The sequence below is a fragment of the Oncorhynchus keta genome, unplaced genomic scaffold, assembly GCF_023373465.1.
Source record: "Oncorhynchus keta strain PuntledgeMale-10-30-2019 unplaced genomic scaffold, Oket_V2 Un_contig_3309_pilon_pilon, whole genome shotgun sequence".
NCBI lineage: Eukaryota > Metazoa > Chordata > Actinopteri > Salmoniformes > Salmonidae > Oncorhynchus > Oncorhynchus keta.
The window spans coordinates 90001-96591 of NW_026287184.1; the positions used below are offsets into that span (position 1 = coordinate 90001).

Here is a 6591-nt window from a genome sequence, read left to right on the forward strand (position 1 = left end):
ACAACTAAACAGAGATACAACATGTTGGTTGTGGTTAACACAGTGACAACTAAACAGAGATACAACATGTTGGTTGTGGTTAACACAGTGACAACTAAACAGAGATCCAACATGTTGGTTGTGGTTAACACAGTGACAACTAAACAGAGATCCAACATGTTGGTTGTGGTTAACACAGTGACAACTAAACAGAGATCCAACATGTTGGTTGTGGTTAACACAGTGACAACTAAACAGAGATCCAACATGTTGGTTGTGGTTAACACAGTGACAACTAAACAGAGATCCAACATGTTGGTTGTGGTTAACACAGTGACAACTAAACAGAGATCCAACATGTTGGTTGTGGTTAACACAGTGACAACTAAACAGAGATCCAACATGTTGGTTGTGGTTAACACAGTGACAACTAAACAGAGATCCAACATGTTGGTTGTGGTTAACACAGTGACAACTAAACAGAGATCCAACATGTTGGTTGTGGTTATTAACACAGTGACAACTAAACAGAGATCCAACATGTTGGTTGTGGTTAACACAGTGACAACTAAACAGAGATCCAACATGTTGGTTGTGGTTAACACAGTGACAACTAAACAGAGATCCAACATGTTGGTTGTGGTTAACACAGTGACAACTAAACAGAGATCCAACATGTTGGTTGTGGTTAACACAGTGACAACTAAACAGAGATCCAACATGTTGGTTGTGGTTAACACAGTGACAACTAAACAGAGATCCAACATGTTGGTTGTGGTTATTAACACAGTGACAACTAAACAGAGATCCAACATGTTGGTTGTGGTTAACACAGTGACAACTAAACAGAGATCCAACATGTTGGTTGTGGTTAACACAGTGACAACTAAACAGAGATCCAACATGTTGGTTGTGGTTAACACAGTGACAACTAAACAGAGATCCAACATGTTGGTTGTGGTTAACACAGTGACAACTAAACAGAGATCCAACATGTTGGTTGTAACACAGTGTTATGTTGGTTGTGGTTAACACAGTGACAACTAAACAGAGATCCAACATGTTGGTTGTGGTTAACACAGTGACAACTAAACAGAGATCCAACATGTTGGTTGTGGTTAACACAGTGACAACTAAACAGAGATCCAACATGTTGGTTGTGGTTAACACAGTGACAACTAAACAGAGATCCAACATGTTGGTTGTGGTTATTAACACAGTGACAACTAAACAGAGATCCAACATGTTGGTTGTGGTTAACACAGTGACAACTAAACAGAGATCCAACATGTTGGTTGTGGTTAACACAGTGACAACTAAACAGAGATCCAACATGTTGGTTGTGGTTAACACAGTGACAACTAAACAGAGATCCAACATGTTGGTTGTGGTTATTAACACAGTGACAACTAAACAGAGATCCAACATGTTGGTTGTGGTTAACACAGTGACAACTAAACAGAGATCCAACATGTTGGTTGTGGTTAACACAGTGACAACTAAACAGAGATCCAACATGTTGGTTGTGGTTAACACAGTGACAACTAAACAGAGATCCAACATGTTGGTTGTGGTTATTAACACAGTGACAACTAAACAGAGATCCAACATGTTGGTTGTGGTTATTAACACAGTGACAACTAAACAGAGATCCAACATGTTGGTTGTGGTTAACACAGTGACAACTAAACAGAGATCCAACATGTTGGTTGTGGTTAACACAGTGACAACTAAACAGAGATCCAACATGTTGGTTGTGGTTAACACAGTGACAACTAAACAGAGATCCAACATGTTGGTTGTGGTTAACACAGTGACAACTAAACAGAGATCCAACATGTTGGTTGTGGTTAACACAGTGACAACTAAACAGAGATCCAACATGTTGGTTGTGGTTATTAACACAGTGACAACTAAACAGAGATCCAACATGTTGGTTGTGGTTAACACAGTGACAACTAAACAGAGATCCAACATGTTGGTTGTGGTTAACACAGTGACAACTAAACAGAGATCCAACATGTTGGTTGTGGTTAACACAGTGACAACTAAACAGAGATCCAGCATGTTGGTTGTGGTTAACACAGTGACAACTAAACATAGATCCAACCTGTTGGTTGTGGTTATTAACACAGTGACAACTAAACAGAGATCCAACATGTTGGTTGTGGTTATTAACACAGTAACAACTAAACATAGATCCAACCTGTTGGTTGTGGTTAACACAGTGACAACTAAACAGAGATCCAACATGTTGGTTGTGGTTAACACAGTGACAACTAAACAGAGATCCAACATGTTGGTTGTGGTTAACACAGTGACAACTAAACAGAGATCCAGCATGTTGGTTGTGGTTAACACAGTGACAACTAAACATAGATCCAACCTGTTGGTTGTGGTTATTAACACAGTGACAACTAAACAGAGATCCAACATGTTGGTTGTGGTTATTAACACAGTAACAACTAAACATAGATCCAACCTGTTGGTTGTGGTTATTAACACAGTAACAACTAAACATAGATCCAACATGTTGGTTGTGGTTAACACAGTGACAACTAAACAGAGATCCAGCATGTTGGTTGTGGTTAACACAGTGACAACTAAACATAGATCCAACCTGTTGGTTGTGGTTATTAACACAGTGACAACTAAACAGAGATCCAACATGTTGGTTGTGGTTATTAACACAGTAACAACTAAACATAGATCCAACCTGTTGGTTGTGGTTATTAACACAGTAACAACTAAACATAGATCCAACATGTTGGTTGTGGTTATTAACACAGTGACAACTAAACAGAGATCCAACATGTTGGTTGTGGTTAACACAGTGACAACTAAACATAGATACAACATGTTGGTTGTGGTTATTAACACAGTGACAACTAAACATAGATCCAACCTGTTGGTTGTGGTTATTAACACAGTAACAACTAAACATAGATCCAACATGTTGGTTGTGGTTAACACAGTGACAACTAAACAGAGATCCAACATGTTGGTTGTGGTTAACACAGTGACAACTAATTATTGAATGTCAATTGTTGTCATTTATTCATTATCTCTTAGAAATAAAACATTTACTAACAGACATAGAAACAGTCAGGTGATTTAATGCATCACATGAACATGTAGTTGTGACTGATATTTATCTCCATGTTTTGTGTCATTAATAACTATGATTAATAACTGTTTGTTGTATTTGACACTGTGTGTTAAGGGTTCCCAAATGTGCAACATAAAGAATCATATCTCAAGTCTTTCTATTGAATGTCTGACTACGCCTAACTTCATAATAATTAGCCAAGACTTACCAGAATCTGCCCGTCTTTCCTTCAAATCAACACATTTAGCTTCTAATTGTACAGAGAAATATGTTTCCACAGTCATCTTGTAACAGCGAGGGCTACATGCACAATTTCCTATGAGGAAATCACGTTTTATTCTGACACTCTTGCAGAGGAAGTAGCCTCGATTACAAATTTCAAAACCCTTTTTATATGACATATTTATATTTTAATCTCAATACAAGTTTTAACATTCCATGAAGGTTCACATGGAAAATACAACTCAGATCCTGTACAGATATTGTCTTTATTTAAACCAAGGCAGTTTGAGATATTAGCGATGAAATTGCAACTATCAGCTGCTGTAAACCTCTGTGATGTTATAGACCCCAATCTGAACAGTTTCTTTCCCCATGCTGCCCTCACCAACTGGCCATCTGGCCCATAGAGACTAAATGACTATGCTGTGTTCCTCACCAACTGGCCATCTGGCCCATAGAGACTAAATGACTATGCTGTGTTCCTCACCAACTGGCCATCTGGTCCATAGAGACTAAAGGACTATGCTGTGGCCCTCACCAACTGGCCATCTGGTCCACAGAGACTAAAGGACTATGCTGTGTTCCTCACCAACTGGCCATCTGGTCCATAGAGACTAAAGGACTATGCTGTGGCCCTCACCAACTGGCCATCTGGTCCACAGAGACTAAAGGACTATGCTGTGGCCCTCACCAACTGGCCACCTGGTCCATATAGTCTAAAGGACTATGCTGTGGCCCTCACCAACTGGCCACCTGGTCCATATAGTCTAAAGGACTATGCTGTGGCCCTCACCAACTGGCCCATAGAGACTAAAGGACTATGCTGTGGCCCTCACCAACTGGCCACCTGGTCCATATAGTCTAAAGGACTATGCTGTGGCCCTCACCAACTGGCCCATAGAGACTAAAGGACTATGCTGTGGCCCTCACCAACTGGCCATCTGGTCCATAGAGACTAAAGGACTATGCTGTGATCCTCACCATCTGGTCCATAGAGACTAAAGGACTATGCTGTGCCCTCACCATCTGGTCCATAGAGACTAAAGGACTATGCTGTGATCCTCACCATCTGGTCCATAGAGACTAAAGGACTATGCTGTGGCCCTCACCAACTGGCCATCTGGCCCATAGAGACTAAAGGACTATGCTGTGGCCCTCACCAACTGGCCATCTGGTCCATAGAGACTAAAGGACTATGCTGTGGCCCTCACCAACTGGCCATCTGGCCCATAGAGACTAAAGGACTATGTTGTGGCCCTCACCAACTGGCCATCTGGCCCATAGAGACTAAAGGACTATGTTGTGGCCCTCACCAACTGGCCACCTGGCCCATAGAGACTAAAGGACTATGCACTCTACGCTACACACCTCATCAAACCATCTCTAAGTGGTGGAAGGTATTGGGAAGGTAGACAGATAACAGTGAATATGATACATGGAGGAAGGTATTGGGAAGGTAGAAAGATAACAGTGAATATGATACATGGAGGAAGGTATTGGGAAGGTAGAAAGATAACAGTGAATATGAGACATGGGGGAAGGCTGAAATGAGACATGGGACAGATAACAGTGATTTCCCCACAAGAATTGAAAACAGGAAGTGAACTCAGTCACATGGTTGTGCTAACTACAGTAGTGTTGCAAAAGCCTTTACACTCCACTCTTCCCATCAGTCTCAATAACAGAACCTGTGGTTTAATGTAGATCCACGTCGATACATGTGGTATTCTCAACTTCTGTTTTACCAGAACAGAGACATTTCAGAGGAGGCTGGTGGGCAGAGTTATAGGAAGACGGGTTAATATTTTTGGCTGAATTGGAATGAATAAATGAAGTGTTTGATACCGTTCCATAAATCCATTCCAGTCTTTACAATGAGCCCATCCTCCTATAGCTCCTCCAACAGCCTCCTCTGGTCTGTATGTCAAAGTATGCAGGTGTTCATGTTGCTGTGGAGGCAAGTTAAATATTTTTTAAACTACCTTTAAATGTCCAATTGAGCCATATAAATAAAATACAATCTAATGTGTAAATGGTGCATTTCTAAGTTTTGTAGAAAAATATGAAGTTAAAAAGTTCTACTCGGTGACATCAAAAGTGTAATAATTTTTAAAGCAGTGATTTTCAAACACAGTTAGATTATCAGTGGTGTGGGGAGCAATAAAATACCCTCCATGGGGCTAGAAACTGTCACAGGGTGGAGGTCATCGGTTGAGTGTACTCCTGAGGGTGCCACTGGAGGGCACCCTTATGTTTTCTAGTGTCCAAGTTTTCCTGATTGGCCTTATTGGGTTCACCTGGTGTACGACTATTTAGGTTCCCCTTTAGACTGGGCCAGGTGATCAGGACTATTTAGGTTCCCCTTTAGACCGGGCCGGGTGATCAGGTCTATTTAGGTTCCCCTTTAGACTGGGCCGGGTGATCAGGTCTATTTAGGTTCCCCTTTAGACTGGGCCGGGTGATCAGGTCTATTTAGGTTCCCCTTTAGACTGGGCCGGGTGATCAGGTCTATTTAGGTTCCCCTTTAGACTGGGCCGGGTGATCAGGTCTATTTAGGTTCCCCTTTAGACTGGGCCGGGTGATCAGGACTATTTAGGTTCCCCTTTAGACTGGGCCGGGTGATCAGGTCTATTTAGGTTCCCCTTTAGACTGGGCCGGGTGATCAGGTCTATTTAGGTTCCCTTTAGACTGGGCCGGGTGATCAGGTCTATTTAGGTTCCCCTTTAGACTGGGCCGGGTGATCAGGTCTATTTAGGTTCCCCTTTAGACTGGGCCGGGTGATCAGGTCTATTTAGGTTCCCCTTTAGACTGGGCCGGGTGATCAGGTCTATTTAGGTTCCCCTTTAGACTGGGCTGGGTGATCAGGTCTATTTAGGTTCCCCTTTAGACTGGGCCGGTTGATCAGGTCTCTTGTTTTGTTTAGTGTTCCCCTGTTGCTTTGTTATTTTGCTGTGAAGACTTTAGTAAATGTTCTGGATTCACCCTCACCTCTACCTGCTGTGTTTCTCTGCTCCTGGGTCCAAGTACGTGCGAGCCTTACTGTCACAGTAGACCTGAGCCACAATGGACCCAGCAGAGATCTCTCTGTCATCATAGGAGCATTACTGTCACAGTAGACCTGAGCTACAATGGACCCAGCAGAGATCTCTCTGTCATCGTAGGAGCATTACTGTCACAGTAGACCTGAGCTACAATGGACCCAGCAGAGATCTCTCTGTCATCATAGGAACATTACTGTCACAGTAGACCTGAGCTACAATGGACCCAGCAGAGATCTCTCT

The 6591-nt window shown here is 42.2% G+C and overlaps 1 long non-coding RNA gene across 1 annotated transcript; it reads left to right on the plus strand.

Annotated features, from left to right (window-relative positions):
• Positions 1 to 5661: 5661 nt before the first annotated feature.
• Positions 5662 to 6333, plus strand: LOC127923849 (uncharacterized). The gene is made up of 3 exons (XR_008115773.1): positions 5662 to 5866; positions 5907 to 5976; positions 6016 to 6333. It is a non-coding gene; the product is annotated as an uncharacterized LOC127923849 (long non-coding RNA).
• Positions 6334 to 6591: the final 258 nt, after the last annotated feature.